Raw genomic sequence first — 18,355 nt, forward strand, 5'->3', positions numbered from 1 at the left:
TCCTCTCCCCCAGCAAACATTTTGGATCGGATTCCACCCTCCTGCAAGCTTCTCTGAAAAGTGGCAACTGCCTAACCTGTGTTGCTGTTCATACTTAGTGTTGTCCTAGGCTAAGGTGAAAAAATTGGCTGGTTATGGGGCTCTATTGGAGGTTTCTATTTTCCCTTCACTGACAAAGGTTAGATAGGATAACTGAAAGCCTCACTATTAGAGTCACATATTCCTTCAAGGATGGAAGAGAGGGGAAACTTTCAACACTCCCTAGTCCACAGAGGAGGAAACCCCATGGGCATGACACATACTCACACACAAATGCATATAAAGTAAACATGTCCAACTACATAATAGTTTGCATTCACCTGCCAAGGGCATGGGCTAAGGGCATTCATCCCCTCAGGGGTATGACTTTGCAATCTTACATGTCATTCCTACTGCACCAGAAGTAGGGAAGAGAGTAGACTTTCTGAGAAGCATCCCGACATCGTTTAGGTCTTGTGGCAGCTATTTTGCCCTCTAAACTCCTACAGTGTTTTCTTACTAGATTACTTTTCTATTTCTCCCAAAGCTGCATGCTTGCTGCTGGGGAGGTTATGACCCTAGCCCTGGCTAAACTAGAGTGGAGACAAAGTGACCTGTCCACCCTCTCTCTCTCCTGGGCCCTGGCTAGGTCACCAGAAAGGTCTGGGGTAATTTCTTGGCATGGCTGCTCAGCAAGGGCTCAAACAGCAGCTGGGAATTCTCTACACCATATAGACTAAATCCCGAATTCGCTTTTAGCTTTCACAGGGCTCCCAGGAACGCTGAGATAGAACAATCTGGGTTTAGTCCTTAGGCCTAAAGTCTTAAGGTATTAAAGGTACAGTTTGTTATCAGTATTCATGGTGGAGCGATACTACCATGAGGTACTACCCAGGATGCTGACATAAAGAGTCCCAGGTGTGTGGTTTTGAATTTAAAAATATTCTTAAAATGTATTACATTTTTAATGCAGGATTTTGATGTTTTTGTGGTAAAATAGAAATCTCTTTCAGGTTATGTACATTAATACATGTACAATTTTTAGAACAATGCATGTCCCATAGCTTGATTGATATTAATAACATCTCATCCAGCCTTAAAATGTTTCTGCCTGGATTGATGCATGGTAGTGGCTTGGTGAAATTTACTGTTTCCTTGCAAGGCTGGGATAAATGATTTCTGGGTACAGGTATCAACATGCATGAAGCACTTCTTCTATGGTCAACCTACTTTCCCTTTGGCCTCATAAATGGGAATTTGAATAAATATTTACCGTATTGATTAGTTTATGTGGGGGCAGGAGTCACTGAGCAGTGCAATGAGTTTAAAATATGGCCCTCTAGCAAATATTTCAGAAAGGGCCCCTTGCCCTTAATTCATATCAAAATATACTCAGAAAGGATCCGACTCTGTCTCTTGCCAAATGCAGGGGCTGTCTTGGAGATTTTTAGGCCCCTTAGGAGTGTCTGCCAACAGGCAGTTGTCTTCACCAGGCAGTGAGGATACCACAGCCCCTCCATGTCGCCAGTTCTGGTTAAGACAGACGGGCTTGTCTTCTGCCTCCGAGACTCCTGGATCTTAGCCAGATTCTGGAAGTGAGCTGGGGAGTAAGGCTGGGGTGGGGTAAGGCTGCCTGGAGCTGGAAGATGAATGGTTTCATCAGTTTCACAGAGGAGGAGGGAGATGGGCTGCAGGGCTTGCAAAACATCACATCTTGGCAAAAATACTTTACAAAACAGGAGATTCCTGGAAAGCAATAATGCTGACAGTGGAGAGCCAGTTTTTGGTTCTGATACAGAAGGGGTGCTGAGTCTGAGAACAGGCTGGCCTCTCCTGCTGTCTGCAGGCGCTATTTTGGCCACAGGCACTACCTTCAGCTCCTGCTCTTTCTGGGGCGTGTAGCTCTGGGGATACAATTGGAAAACTCGCCTTTGCTTGGGTCAGAACAGGCCTGGAATCTGGTCATTGTACAGGCTATGCCCCCCACTTCTGGGATCCCCTCCCACTTGCCCGCAGCCTTCCAGACTCAGCTCAACGGCCACCTTCCCCCAAGCGTTTCTCACCCGGGCCTCGGGTCTGACCCTCCTCTAAATGGCACCACACCTTGTTCCATCTTGCAGTGCTTTCTCACAAATAGCAGTGCTTCTCTTTAACACAGATGTAGGTATCTTTGCCCTTTTAGAGTAGATTTCGTGAACTCTTTTGGCTCTTCCGTTGTGAGGATCAAACCAATTCTCTTCAAACAGCTGCATGCAGCCTCCAGCAGGCTCTGGTCGGTGCCTTGGCCCGTCTCCACATGGGGCCCTCCACGCAGCCTCCTCTGTCCGATGAGATCACACGTGCTCCAAGCAGTACTGGACCGAGCGCTTGGGTCCCGCACATAGCTAGAGCACTGCAGGCACAGCAATTTCTGTCACCTGGGGTGTGTGTGAATCCTTTGTGAGATTCTTCTCTGAAGGCTGGGGGGTCATGGCTTTGAGCCAGGGTAGCTGATCAGTAAAAGGCGCTAGGTGATGCCCACCGACAAGGGAGATAGGGGTCTAAACAGGTGAGGACCGGAGCCTGCCAGCTATTAATTTCCAACACTTCCTCCCAGTGAATTTTCTACCAGAGCTGTGAACCAGAAGCAACTGACTTAACTGAACTTTCTGTCTTCCCTAACTCACTCCAACTCATGAGGAATACGGCGGTGGGTAGTCTGGCTCTGAGGCGAGGCGCAGAAGGGCTTGGATTTCCACTGGGTGCATGTTATGTGGCTGTCGTGGGCTGAACTGTGTCCCTACAAATTCATATGTTTGAAGTCCTAATCTCCAGGACGTCAGAATGGGACTGAATTCAGAGATAGGGTCTTTAAGGAGATAACCAAAGTTAAATGAGGCTGCTAGAATGGGCCTTAATCCAATCTAACTGGTGTCCTTATAAAAAGAGATTAGGGTACAGACTCACAGAGGTATGAGCATGTGAAAATATTAATACTAGAAGCAGGTGGCCATCTATAAGCCAAGGAGAGAGGCCTCAGAAGGAAACCAACCCTGCTGACACCTTGATCCGGGACTTCCAGCCTCTAGAATTGTATTAAAAACAAAACAAAAAAACAAACAAAAAACTGTTGTTTGGCCGGGCACGGTGGCCACACCTGTAATCCCAGCACTTTGGGAAGCTGAGTTGGGCGGATCACAAGGTCAGGAGATCGAGACCAGCCTGGCCAACATGGTGAAACCCTGTCTCTACTAAAAATACAAAAATCAGCTGGGTGTGGTGGTGTGCTCCTGTGGTCCCAGCTACTTGGGAGGCTGAGGCAGGAGAATAGCTTGAACCGGGGAGGCCGAGATTGCAGTGAGCCTAAATCGCGCCAGTGCACTCCAGCCTGGGCGACAGAACAAGACTCTGTCTCAAAAAAAAAAAAAAAAAGCAAAAAACAAAAAAAACTGTTGTTTAAGCCACCCAGTGTGTGGTACTTCATTATGGCAGCCCTAGCGGACTAATATAGTGACATAGGCATGTGTCACCATGCATAGTTCTGAATCATCTTACATATTCACATCTTGAAAAGTGTGTAAGCAATACAAGTGTCACTCATCCAAATTCCGGACACTTCCTCTCTTGGGGCTGTAGAGCTAGCAGGGGAATTCCAGAAAGGAAAAACACAACACGTGAGTTTATGATCTAGAGTGGGAAGCAACATAAATATGTGTTGCTTGTTCTGTGTGCCCAGGAGAGTCTGATGGCAATAAAGATCAGAGGCCAGGGAGGGTTTGGACCTGGGAGGTACTTGAGGGTTGCTTACTGTCCTTGAGATGAGTTAGGCTTGCTGGATTGGAAAAAGGATGTGTGAGGCCATCGATCCCTAAGCTGGCCTTAGGAGTCCTCTGAGACAGACAGGAAGACCCTGGGCAACCGGAGACTAAAGCAGGCCTGAGGACTGATCACCTGGGTGGATTTTCCACAGCTTCTGCTGATGGCTTCCTGGGGCTTATGAGGACCAGGCACTGTGACTCCATTCAGAAGGTCACAGAGGGCAGGCTATGAGCATCGAAGGGATTTCATTCCCCATCTGTGGTTTCTGAAATTTGTCTCCCTGGAGCTTGCCTGAGAGTGAGTTTGTGGCCTTGGTATGACACTGACAGTTCTTGTATAATTTGCAAAGATTGAGGCAATTTATTTTAATTGAAAACCTGTAGGTGTATTTCTGGCAGTGATATTCCCCAGGTGACCCCCTTGGTGGATGGGAAGCTAAACAAGAAAATGTGTGTGTTTCAGGAAACCTGATGATTCCAGTTTCAGATAAGTCCTTCCAGTCCATCCCCCCCAGTCCTGCATCTGCTAATGTGCAGATGAAAGGCTCTGTGTAACTTGGATCTACAGAAACTGTCAATTCTGAAAGGCTGCCTTTTGGTCTTAAAAGGTGTCCTTGAAATTACTCCCAGGTTTTGGCCCTGACTGACTTTCCAGTGAAATCTAATTGGCCGGGTTTAAAACACAGCTGTGAGGATTTTGAAGCCGCCTTTGAAAGTGAACTGCTGGTGCACTATTGCAATGAGGACATGCACAGAGATCCCAACCAGAGCTCAAGAGTAATAATACTGTGGTACCTTTTGGAAAATGCTGTTGTCAGGTAGCCCCGGTGGGGTGGGAACCATGAGTTGGTTTTCAGGTAGTTTATCTTCCTCTCCCCAGTTCTCATCACTTTTGTGTGACTAATGGACTAATCTGCAGATCGCTGTCGGGCAATGGGTATCATCTCTGGACACAAGCAGAGAAAGCTAATAGACTCCCAGAAGACCGGCCCCATGGCCCGAGCCTCATTATGTCTCTTGGTTTCTAGGCGTACAAGTCGACCATAGATGTACGATGACACACAGATATCTGCTAATGACAAGAGCATCCCACATGCCTGCTAGTACGTCCTGCCAGCACCTTACTTTTACAGTGGCCAAACCCAAATGTATATATTACCTTTGACCAAATTCATATGTTTCTCCTACCCTCCTAGCATGTTCTCCTACCCTCCTTGTTTCTGCTAAAGGCCCCACCATCCTTCAGTCACCCTGGTCAGAAGCCTTTGGCTGCTTGTCCATTGCTGGCTTTTCCTTCACGTGTCATTACTTGTTTCATTCTAGATCAAATCCCTCTAGTTTATTCTCTCATCACCTCTCTTCAGCAGAATCTCTGCAGCCACCGAACTGGTTCCCATCTCCCACCTGCTGATTCGTAAATTTCAATGTACATTAAAATCTGGGAGACTGTTAAAATGTAGATTCCTGGGTCCCGCTCCCAGAAATTCTGACTGGAGGTCTTGGGTGTTCACTCTGTACTTTAAAATGTTCCTGGGGGGTTCTGATCCAGTTGATAGAGGACCACATTTTGAGAAGTTCTGCTATTAACTTTCCTGGTCCCTGTGGTCAAAGAAGTCTCCCTATGGCACAGCTATAATTGGGCTTCTCAGATCAAAAGCCACCCAAGTCTCCCCAGTGCTTAGCACACCACTACTATACTGAGTCAGGCTTTCAGGACCTTGTGTATGTCAATAGTCAACAGCCTAATTTCTCACTTTTCCCACTAACCATGTGGTCTTTTCAGTAAATTTCAAACTTATTTAGGAGACAGTCAATTAAAATAACTATGTAAATAGTGCAGAGTCAGTGTCCTATACTAAATTCTAGTTTAGACAAGTGGTCACAGGGACCAAAGACATTTTAAAAATTATAAAGGGCACATATGTGAAATTTTTTAAAATTTGGTTATTTACTGTGATTTGGGAAAAAAGCAGTATTAGCACTTGTTGATATTGTTTGAGCAATACTTTGGCTCAATGCTTGAAATATTAGGATGCAGAGGGGGTGCATAGTTTGGAAAACATGGCCTAACTAAACATGGCTACTTGGCTGTGATGGTTAATTATGTGTCAACTTGACTGGCCACAGGGTGCCCTGATTAAACATTGTTCCTGGCGGAGTCCGGAGGATGTTTCTGGATGAAATTACCATTGGAATCAGTGCACTCAATAAAGAGGGCTGCCCTCCCAGTGTGGATGGGCATCATCCAATCCCCTGAGGGCCTGAAGAAAACAAAACGGAGGGGAGGAATTTGCTTCTTTTGGCTTCTTGCCTGCCTACTTGACGTGGGACAGCTTCTCTCATCTTCTCTGGACCTCTGACTGGGATTTACACCTTCAGCTCCCCTTGTTCTCTGGCCTTTGGAGTCAAATGGAATCACACTAGAGGCTTTCCTGGGTCTTCAGTTTGCAGACAGCAAATCCTGGGGCTTCTCAATGTCCACAATCATGTGAGCTAACTCCTCGTGATAAGTGTATTTATGTACGTCAGTATCAAAATCCATATTGGAGTTTTCCAGAGGACCTTCATGAGAGTTCTGTTTCTCTGGAGAACCCTAATACAGATTTTGATACTGAGAGTAGTTCTAGAGGGCCAGAATTTTAAATATGAATTTTCTAAAATAAGTTCTGGAGTTTCTGAAATTGAATCTCTAATCTGATTAGATTTAAAGATACTAATGATGCTATTTCCAGTAGTAAAGAAGGCAATAACAGTCCATGGTGTAAACTGTTTATAGAAATGCACAAAATAGCTGCATAGAATAAGCTTAACTAACTATGAGAAGCAAGGATCTAGGTGAATCTGTATATAATACTTACAAATATTTCTGAAAAATGAACAAATATAATGAATTGGTTGGTTGTTCCTAATGAGCTGAGCTCAGGGACTTGACATGCTGAACAGGGACTCCCAGTTCAAGTGCTACGTAAATGACTCAAGAGCTTCTTGGTGTGCCCTAAAAAAGACCCTGATCATGTGTAGCCACAGAGCTGAAATTGCTGAAAATCAAACACAGAACCTTATCTTTCAGCTGACTGAATTACAACACAAATTGAGCTCCCAGCCTCACAGGGTAAAAGTGAGGGCATTGATTAAGAAAGAATGGGATCCTGTAAATTGGGATAGGAAGGTGTGGGAAGACCTTGATGAAGCTGGGGACACTGAGCCCCTAAATTCTGATTATTTTGCTTCGCAAGTGGTAGATGTCTCCCCATCTCCAGTGGAATTGACCTCCTTACCCCCAGCAGAAATGGCCTCCTCAAACCCAGTGGCCATGGCCTTCCCACTCTCAGGTAATGGCATCATCATCCCAGTGGTATCAGCCTGTCCACTTGGGTCTCAGGAGGATTAACCCTGCATTGCCTGAGGAAATTGTAATGACTTCACTTGAGGCAGTTGCCTTGGAAGACAATGCTGATTCTCTTCAGGACCCACTCCCACCATCCCTCTTTGCTTCCAGACCTATAACTTGACTTAAGTTCTAACAGGCCCCTAAAGGTGAGCCATGTGTGACCCAAGAGAGTACTTATAGTCAGAAGAACTGCTTGAGTTTTTAAATTAATGTAGGCAGAAGTCCATGGAACATGTGTAGGGCTGTATACTAAAAGTGTGGGATAATTGTGGAAGGAACATAAAATTGGGTCAGGCTGAATTTATTGACATGGGCTCACTAAGCAGAGATTTTGCATCTAATATTGCAGTTCATGGAGTTAGAAAGGGCTCTAACAGTTTGTTTGGTTGGTTGATTGGCTGAAACATAGATCCAAAGGTGTACCACTGTGAGCAAATTGGAAATGACCTACCTACCTTAGTTTAATGTAGAGGAAGGGAATCAAAGGCTTAGGGAGATTGGAGTGTTAGAGTGGTTTTGTCATTTAGGATCTACTCACCCACACTGGGAGGCTGTAGAAGACATATATTTCACCAATACTGTGAGGAGTAAATTTGTGAGAGGAACCACAGCATTCTTGAAGACCTCTGTGATTGCTGTTTTCTGTAGACCAGACCTCACAATAAGAACCACAGTTACTGAATTGGGGAACCTAAACACAATGGGAATAAATGGATTATTGGGTGGCAGGGACCAGGTAGTGGCACTAAACAGCCAAAGGTAAGGGGGCAGGGTTACCGTAATGGACAGCAGAGTCAAAGCAGCAGTCAGAACAGTCTACTCCTGCAGACTCTGGCATTAGCTAATTGATCATGGTGCTCATATAAGTGAAATAGATAGGAAGCCTACTAAATTCTTACTTGATCTGTATAAGCAGAAAAGTTATAGGTCAAGTGAACAAAAGTCTAATTTGAATCATAAAAACAGACTCATGACCCCTCAATCAATTCCCATACTTGAGCTTTTTACAGACTCAGAACCCCTTGAGTGAGACTGGGCCCACTCAAGGAAGAGCCCTCATTATACTATTGAAAATTTATACTGTTTAATCTTTTTTCCGGCTTTCCCCAGAGGAACATATAGCCTTAAAAAGGTAATTATTTTAGGGAAAAGGAAATAATCAGAACTTTTGGGGACTGCTGGACACTGGCTGTATTAATCTGTTCTTATGCTGCTAATAAAGACATACCAGAGGCTAGGTAATTTATAAAGGAAATAAGTTTAATTGACTCACACTTCCACATGCTGAGGAGGCCTCACAATCATGGCAGAAAGGGAAGGAGGAGAAAAGTCATGTCTTACATGGCAGCAGGCAAGACAGCATGTGCCAGGGAGCTCCCTTTTATAAAACCATCAGGTCTTATGAGACTTATTCACTATCATGAGAACAACATGGGAAAGACCCACCCCCATGATTCAATTACCTCCCACCAGGTCCCTCCCATGACACATGGGTTTATGGGAGCTACAATTCAAGATGAGATTTGAGTGGGGACACAGCCAAATTATATGATTGTGCCCCTGGCCCCTTCTGGATCTCACATCTTCGCATTTCAAAACCAATCATGCCTTCCCAACAGTCCCCAGAGTCTTAACTCATTTCAGCATTAACCCAAAAGTTCACAGTCCAATGTCTCATCTGAGACAAAGCAAGTCCTTTCTACCTACGAGCCTGTAAAATAAAAAGCAAGTTAGGTAATTCCCAGATACAATGGGGGTACAGGCATTGGGTAAATATACCTGTTTCAAATGGGAGAAATTGGCCAAAACGAAAAGGCTACAGGCACCATGCAAGTCTGAAATCCAATAGGGCAGTCATTAAACATTGAAGTTCCAAAATGATCTCCTTTGACTTCTTGTCTCATATCCAGGTCATGCTGATGCAAAAGGTGGGCTCCCGAGGCCTTGGGCAACTCCACCCCTGTGGCTTTTCAGGGTACAGCTCCCCTCCTGGCTGCTTTCATGGACTGGTGTTGAGTGTCTGTGGCTTTTCCAGGGGGACAATGCAAGCTGTCAGCGGATCTACCATTCTGGGGTCTGTAGGACAGTGGCCCTCTTCTCACAGCTTCACTAGCTACTGCCCCAGTGGGGACTCTGTGTGGGGGCTCTGACCCCACATTTCCCTTCTGCACTGCCCTAGCAGAGGTTGTCCATGAGGGCCCCACCCCTGCAGCAAACTTCTGCCTGGACATCTAGGCATTTCCATACATCCTCTGAAATCTAAGCAAAGGTTCCCAGACCTCAGTTCTTGACTTCTGTGCACCCACAGGCTCAATACCATTTGGAAGCTACCAAGGCTTGGGGCTTGCACCCTCTGAAGCCATGGCCTGAGCTGTACCTTGGCCCCTTTTAGACATGGCTGGAGCAGCTGGGATGCAGGGCACCAAGTCCATAGGCTGCACACAGCAGGGGAGCCCTGGACAGGGCCCAGGAAATCATTTTTTCCTCCTAGGCTTTAGGTCTATAATGGGAGGGGCTGCCATGAAGGTCTTTGACATGCCCTGGGGATATTTTCCCTATTGTCTTGGTGATTAACATTTGGCTCCTTGTTACTTATGCAAATTTCTGCAGCAGGCTTGAATTTCTCCCCAGAAAATGATTTTTTCTTTTCTATTGCACTGTCAGGCTGCAAATTTTTCCACACTCTTATGCTCTGCTTCCTCTTGAATGCTTTGCCGCTTAGAAATTTCTTCTGTCAGATACCCTAAATCATCTCTCTCCAATTCAAAGTTCCACAGATCTCTGGGGCAGGGACAAAATGCTGCCAGTCTCTGCACAGCAAGAGTGATCTTTACTCCAGTTTCCAACAAGTTTTGCATCTTCATCTGAGACCACCTCAGCCTCGACTTTATTGTCCATATCACTATCAGCATTTTGGTCAAAGCCATTCAACAAGTCTCTAGGAAGTTCCAGACTTTCTGACATTTTCCTATCTTCTTCTGAGCCCTCCAAACTGTTCCAACCTCTGCCTGTTAGCAGTTTCAAAGTTGCTTCCACATGTTCGGGTATCTTTATAGCAGCACCCCACTCTACTGGTAACAATTTACTGCATTAGTCTGTTCTCTAGCTGCTAATAAAGACATACCCAAGGCTAGGTAATTTATAAAGGAAAGAGGTTTAACTGACTCACAGTTCCACATGCTGAGGAGGCCTCACAGTCATGGCAGAAAGGGAAGGAGGAACAAAGTCACATCTTACATGGTGGCAGGCAAGAGAGCATGTGCAGGGGAACTCCCCTTAATAAAACCATCAGATCTCCTAAGACTTATTCACTATCACAAGAACAACATGGGAAAGACCTGCCCCATGATTCAACTACCTCCCACCAGATCCCTCCCACAACACGTGGGAATTATGGGAGCTACAATTCAAGATGAGATTTGGATGAGGACACAGCTAAACCATATCATTGGCTCTGAATGGAGAGACCTCAAACTTCTGCATGGATTATCAAGGTCGAGTGATCAATGGAGTTTTAACTCAGGTCCATCTTCCACTGGGTTGAGTAGGCCTCTTAATCCATCCTGTGGTTATTCCCCGAGTTCCAGAATTCATTGGAATGGATTCTGCCAGCTGGCAGCTGACAGAATCCTCACAATGCCTCCCTGAACATGTTGAGTGAGAACTATTATGGTAGGAAAGGCTGAGAGCCATTAGAATGTTCTCTACCTAGAAAAATAATAAATCAAAGGCAATACTGCTTTCCTGGAGGGATTGCAGAGATTAGTGCCACCATGAAGGACTTGAAAGATGCAGGGGTAGTGATTCCCACTATATCTCCATTCAACTTTCCTATTTGGCCTGTGCAGAAGACAGATCATAGAGAATGACAGTGGATTATGATATACTTAACCAGATAGTGGCCATTTACCCAAGTGACCTAAAAAGTTGCTAGCTTTGAGTGGGACCTAGAAAAAGAAAACACTGCACTAGATCCCAGCTGCTGTGCCTGCTGCTCTGCTACTCAGGCCATATGATCCAGCAGATCCAATGGCATTTGAAGTGTCAGTGGCAGATGGGGATGCTGTTTGGAGTTTTTGGCAGGCCCTTGTAGGCAAATTACAGCACAGGGCTTTAAAATTTTGGAGCAAGGCCCTGCCATTATCTGAAGGTAATTACTCTCCTTTTGAGAGACAGCTCTTGGCCTGCTACTGGGCCGTAATAGAGACTGATCATGTAACCACAGGCCACCAAGTTATCATGAAACCAGAGCTGCCCATCGTGGTTTGGATATTGTCTGACCCATCAAGCCATAGAGTTGGGCATGTAAAGAAACACTCCATGATCAAATGAAGTGGTATATATGATTGGTCCCAAGTGGGCCCTGAAAACACAAGTAAGTTACATGAAAAAGTGACCCAAATGCCTGTGGTTCCACCCCTGTTATGCCTTTTCTCCTTCTCCCAGCTTCATGGGAGTTTCCCTATGGCTACATGTAGGGAATCAGTTGAGAGGGGAAGAGAGGACCCAGTCCTGGTTTACAGATGGTTCTGCACAATATCCAGGCACCACCTGAAAGCGGATGGCTGCAGCTCTACAGCCCCTCTCTGGGCCACCCCTGAAGGACAGTGGTGAAGGGAAATCCTCCCATTGGGCAGAAATCTGAGCCACACTTCTGATGGTTCACTTTACTTGGAAGGCGAAATGGCCAGACATGCAATTATATACTGATTCATAGGCTGGGGTCATCCTGACTGGATGGTCAGGAACTTGGAAGAAACATGATTAGAAGATTAGTGACAAATATGTGGAAGACGTAGGTGGACAGACCTCTATAAATAGGTGAAAAAAGCGAATATATTTGTATCCATATGAATGCTCACCAAAGGGTGACCTCAGCAGAGTAGGACTTTAATAATCAATGGGTAGGATGACTTGTTCTATGAATACCTGCCATACTTTTTCCAGCCACCCTTGTCATTTCCCAGTGAAATCCTGAGCAAAGTGGCCGTGGTGGCAAGGGTGGAGGTTGTGCATGGGTTCGGCAACATAGATTCCCATTTGCCAAGGCTGACCTGGCTATGACCACTGCTGAGTGCCTTGTCTGCTGGCAGCAGAGACCAACACTGAGCCCTTGATATGGCATCATCCTCTGGGGTGATCAGCCAAGTACCTGATGACAGATTGATTACATTGGACTGCTTATATGATGGAAGGGTAAACATTTTGTTCTTACTGGAATAGATACTTATTCTAGATACAAATGTGTTTTGCCTGCATAAAGCTTTTTTTGCCAATACTACCATCCATGGACTTACAGAATGCCTTATTCACCACCATGATATTCCACACAGCATTGCTTCTGATAAAGAAACTCAGTTCTCAGCAAGGGATGTGTGGCAATGTGCCCATGCTTATGGAATTCACTCTTCCTACCATGTTCTCCACCATCCTGAAGCAGCTAACTTGATAGAACAGTGGAATGGCCTTTTGTAGATGCAGTTATCGTGTCAGCTAGGTGGTAATACCTTGCAGAGTTAGGGCAAGGTTCTCCAGAAGGCTCTCTATGCTTTGTATCAGCATCTAATACATGGTACTACTTCTCTGATAGCCAGGATTCTTGTGTCCAAGGAAATTGGAGTGACTCACAATTACCCACTAGCAAAATTTTGCTTCTTATTCTTATGACTTTATGCTCTGCTGGGCTAGAGGTCTTATTTCTGGAGGAAGGAATGCTTCCACCAAGAGACACAGCGATGATTCCATTGAATAGAAAGTCAAGACTGCCACCTAGCCACTTTGGGCTCCTCATGCCTCAAAAACCACAGGCAAGGAAGTTGTGTTATTGGCTGGGTGATTGGTCCTGATTACCAAGGGGAAATTTTACTATAGCTCCACAATGAAGGTAAGGAAGAGTATGACTGGATTATAGGAGATACCTTCTGGTATCTCTTAGTATTACTATGTCCTGTGATTAAGGTCAATGGAAAATGACAACAGTCCAATCCAGGCTGGGCTAGTAATGGCCCAGACCTTTGGGGAATGAATGTTTGGGTCACCCCACTGGGTAAAGAACCATAACCAGCTGAGGTGCTTGCTGAAGGCAAAGGGAAAACAGAATGGGTAATGGAAGAAAGTGATTATTAATACCAGCTACGACAATGTAACTAGTTACAGAAATGGACTTAACGGTCACAAATATTTCCTCCTCATTCTGCTATGAATGTGTGTGTGTGTGTACGTGTGTGTGTGCGTGTGTGTGTATCTTTATTTTCTCTCCTCTCCTGTTCCCTTACCATGCAACATAAGATCCACTGATTTTTGTCATAGTATGTAAGTATTAATTTCACACCACAGTGTTTAAATTAGGGGTATCAAGGGAAAGAGTAAATATCACTCAAGGACTTTACTTCCTCTTCTGGGGAAGGAGTCAGTGTATTTTTGGTTGTATGCAGGACGATTGTATCATATTAGGTGGAATTATGACCTCATTATTACCTTTATTTGGAGATTAAGTATGGTTTAAGGAGATGTGTATGGGTGCCCAAGTTGACAAGGGTTGGAGTTGTGGTGGAAAACTTTATGTGTAAATTTGACAGGCCTCAGGATACCCAGATTAAGAATCATTTCTGTGTGTGTCTGTGAGGGTGTTTTCAGATAAGAGCAGCATTTGAATTGATGGACTCCATAAAGTAGATGGCACTCCCCAATGTGGGTGGGCACCATCTCATCTGCTGAGGGCCTCAATAGAGCAAAAGGAAGGGGAAGGAGGAATTCGGTCTCTTTTGCTTCCTGCCTGTCTGCTTTAGTGTGGATAACACATCTCATCTTTTTTGACCCTTGAACTGGGATTTATACCATCAGCTCTCCTGGTTCTCAGGATTTTGGATTCAAACTGAATCACACCATAGGCTTTCCCAGATCTCCAACCTGCTGACAGTAGATGCTGGTACTTCTCAGCCTCCAGAATCACATAAGCCAGTTCTTGTATCCTGCTGGTTCTGTTTCTGTGGAGAACAGGAGTTCAGCGTTAGCATTCCCAAATAGAAAGGACATGGGCCTCGGAGTCAGCTAGGTCTAAATTCAAAATGTGATTCCACAATTTACGAGCCTGTAGCCTTTTATCTGTGGCCTGTGACTTGGCCTATCTGAGACTATAAAATAAGGACAATAATGTTTCCTTTGGGGGTGAGGTGATAATTAAAGACAACGTAGGTAAAGAAGAGTCAGTGAGCAAAGGGTGAGAGGCTAGTGGTGGGGAAGAGAGGACTATGGCTTGACCCTTAGGCAGCAGATAGCTCCGTGAGTTGAGGGAACATGATCAGCTGAGAGGTCCCAGGAGCATAACCAGCTGGCTATGAGAAGAGAGATTAAAAGGGCAGATTACATCAAGAGAGACCAGTTAGGAGCCACACAACAAGCCACACCTGAGGCAGTTTGGGCCAACCAAGATGGCGGCAATGAGTGAGGTAGGAGAGGAAGGCTTGGGGAGACACTTCAAACTGTTACACTTCAAACTGTTTCTTTACCAATGAATGCTGAGATTATAGTAGACCTCAGGCCTCTAGTGGATCATTTAGCAGATAACAGCTGTTCACACAGCAGAGGCAGTTCGTAGTTCCTAATTGTCCTGTCATCTTCCATTCTCTCCCAGGTTGAATCTGTTCTTCAGAAAACCTGGAATGAACTTTCCAAATCATCTTATTGTAACACTTCCCTGTGTTCGTCTTTCTTGGGCTCCCCACTGTGGGGATTTTATCCCCACAGGATAAAATTGTACTGCTTTAGCATGACCTAGATGAGGCCCTTCCTGACCTGGCCCTCGAGCTTCTTTACTGAAATGCTCACTCACAAATATCCTTCACCTGAATCCTATGGCCACACAGAACTATTTGTTCTGACACTTCGATACCTTCATGCCTCTGCACACGCTTTTTCTCCTCTGCTTGGAATGTCCTACCCCGTTTTCTTCTTTGAAAACCTCTTTGTCCTCAACTAAAATCTCATCTACTGTGAGACACCTTTTCCATTGCTTTCAGAGAAATTAAAATACTTCTGTTGGGCCACATGGTACTCCCTGTGTACTTCTATTTAAGCTCCCATCACAGAGTTTTGTAAAGATTTGGGTAAAGTATTGCTTTGTCCTAGGAGTCAATGCCTACTAGGTATTCAGTAGTTAGTGCAAGTGTTGTTTCTTCATGTCCGCAAGTCTAGATTCCATCCTTTGCTATGCTCTTTCATAGACATGAATCTTTCTCTCAAAACCTGCATGTTCATGAGAGAGATTATCCAACCAATGCTCCTTTTCCTCCTAGGCTGCAAGCATCAGGACAGCAGAGACCAGATTCATCATTGAATCCTCAACATCTAGCACAACATGCCTGGCATAAGGTAGGAGCCCAATAAATATTCTTTAAATATATGGATGAATGAATGAATGAACGAATGGTTGAAGAGCACCTCCTTTGGGTACTGTGAAGATCAACAAATCCCTTCTTCTGGAACTACTTTCTTCATTAGATAGAGTTCTTCTGGTTGCAGTTTTAAAAAACTCAAAAAGTTTAAGCATTAACAGAAATTTATTAGAAAGTTGCTTGGCAAATCATTTAATTCAGGGAAGAGTTGAATGAGTCAACTGGAGAAAGACAGTAACTATGCTGTTCTAGTGATGTCAGCCTCAGGAGTTAATAGCTCTTTCCCCAGGAACTTTGCTATTAATGTGATTAGTCCTCATCTCATCATCTCTTTCTCTCATTCAAATTTCAGATTCCTAGAAGAGAGAAGTTGATTGGCCCTTTTAGGTCAGGAATTTTTTCCTATACCAGTCAGCCCTCAGGAGGCAATTTCATGCAGGATAAACATGGCTGCCAACAGCCCATTTCTGTGGTTCCCAGAGAAAAAGGAATCCCCATGAGCAAAAGATGCAGAGGTCCCAAGTCAGGTGTGCAACTCGGTCTCTTGATTCATATCTAGGATTGTTTCTTCTTTCTGTCTCCCTATTCCTTTATATGATTTATAATGGTGGTGATGGAGTCCATAGGGTTTCTAGTAGGGAGAAATGACTGTGATGGAATGAGGGGTAAGGAACAAACACAAACTGGAGTTTGGTAACATTCTGAAAAGCGTGTCCTGAGCATCATCCTCTGCATTGCCTAAGGTAACACTAGCTGCCGTAAAACCAAACCCAAGATGTGTTAGGGCTCAAACACCATATAAATTTATTTCTTGCTCTCCTAAATTCCAAATATGTCCCTGATCTGCTGGTGCCTCTCCTCCGAGAAGTGACTCAGGGACCCAGGCTCCTTCAATGTTGTTTTTTTCCCCATAATATACAGAATCTGCCAAGGTCACTATATTAATATGCATCAAGTCTGTGAAGGGGAAAGAGCAAAGCGGATAAGACTTAGAAGTGATGCTCAACACTTTTGCTCATATTCCACTGGCTAGAACTTGGTCACAGGCCACGTCTAGTTCCCCCAGAGACTAGGAAATGAGCTAATCTGTGAGCCCAGGAAGAAAAGGAGTGATGTTAGATGAACTGCTAGCCCATCGATGGACTGTTAGCTGGATATACCTGTAGTTGTTTCTCCCGGCAAGTGGGTGTGTGTGCTTGTACCTGTTTGTTCTGCACTGTGTTACCCGGGGGCATATCTGGATGCATAGGAAGGTTAGAGTGTGTTGAGTGCCCAGAAAGATGGATTTTCTCTGGACTTGTTCATCTACAGAAGGATTTTCCTCTCTCTAGAAACTTCCCCCTAAACCATAAGATCAAAACCCTATAGGCCTTGCTGATACTACATGACCTCCCTGCCCTGGGCACAATTGTTTGGCACAGGGTTAGATGCCTGAATGATCAGTCAGATTCTCATCTGGAAATCTGAAATTCAATCAGGGAGTCAGATCACGGAGGTGGGCTGTGGAGTCATCTACATAGCAGCTGCATGGATGAAGAAAGCCCTGGAAGAACTGTGGCTCCAGTCTTCCCAAGGCCAATTTCTCATGGCTTCCTTGGCTGGGGGTAACTGTAGTATCAAATTATTTTATATGTAAGTTACTCACATTGGTATTGGTGGCTATTTCTTGCAGCCAAAATAATTTTAGTTAATAAAGAAAAATGTCATGTTTATTTGACATTGAGCAAATCACTCTAACAGCCACAGATTTCTCATATATAAAATGAGAATAGTTTCATCTGCTCTGCCTACCTCTTGGGACTATTGTAACAGTTTAATGGAACAAAGTACATGAAGTGCTTCAGAAACAGTGAAAATCCATACACACATTAAGTGGGGCTATTTGTCCACAGCAAGAAGAGTTTTAAGAGCTTTCTCCAAGTATGAAATAGGTTTTCTTTGTTTCTTTTTAAACTTTAATAACTTTGTGGTCAATCCCTCTCAAGTTCAGGAAGTCTCCATAGTTGGAGGCTTACTTTTCTTTTCTTTTGCTAGATATTTAATACTTTGATTACTTCTGACACTGAAATTACCCATTATGATGTTGTCCTTTGCCAAACCAAGCCTGATTTTTGTATTATTATTGCTGTTTGGGGCCATTTTCAGCAGCTCTGCTTGACAGTCTGAATAGAGCAATTGTTCTCAACCACATCATACCCAGTGTCCTCTTTGTATAACACATTTCACACCTCCTTACTTTTCTGGAATGAAATTGTATTAGTTGCTTGGGCAGCCATAACAAAGTATCACAGACTGGGTGGCTTAAACCAGGGGTCCCCAGCCCCTGGGCCATGGACTGGTACCAGTGCGTGGCCTATTAGGAACTGGGCCATACAGCAGGTGGTAGGTGGTGGGCAAGCAAGCATTACCACCTGAGCTCTGTCCCCTGTCCAGTCAGCAGTGGCATTATATTCTCATAGGAGCGAAAACCCTATTGTGAACTGTACATGTGAGGGATCTAGGTTGCACGCTAATGAGATTTTAACTAATGCCTGATGATCTGAGGTGGAATAGTTTCATCCCCAAACCATCCCCTGCCCAACCCCATCCCACGGAAAAATTATCTTCCATGAAACTGGTCCCTGGTGCCAAAATGGTTGGGGACTGCTGGCTTAAACAACAGAAATGTATTGTCTCAAAGTTCTGGGCGGCTGTAAGTCTTGTCATAAATGTCATCAAGGTTGGTTTCTTCTGAGGCTGTGAGAGTCTATTCCAGG

At 44.6% G+C, this 18,355-nt stretch overlaps 1 protein-coding gene across 4 annotated transcripts in view; it reads left to right on the forward strand.

The window, feature by feature from the left end:
- The window catches only part of KCNE2 (potassium voltage-gated channel subfamily E regulatory subunit 2), a 190,026-nt gene that overhangs the window by 98,836 nt on the left and 72,835 nt on the right, over positions 1 to 18,355 (forward strand). For all 4 annotated transcript variants that reach the window (XR_010132392.1, XM_055373933.2, XM_063702601.1 and 1 more), the window contains one exon: positions 15,501 to 15,576. The gene's annotated coding sequence lies outside the window, so the exon portion shown is untranslated. The remainder of the gene's footprint in view (positions 1 to 15,500; positions 15,577 to 18,355) is intronic.

Source organism: Gorilla gorilla, chromosome 22 (assembly GCF_029281585.2).
Source record: "Gorilla gorilla gorilla isolate KB3781 chromosome 22, NHGRI_mGorGor1-v2.1_pri, whole genome shotgun sequence".
Classification (NCBI taxonomy): Eukaryota; Metazoa; Chordata; class Mammalia; order Primates; family Hominidae; genus Gorilla; species Gorilla gorilla.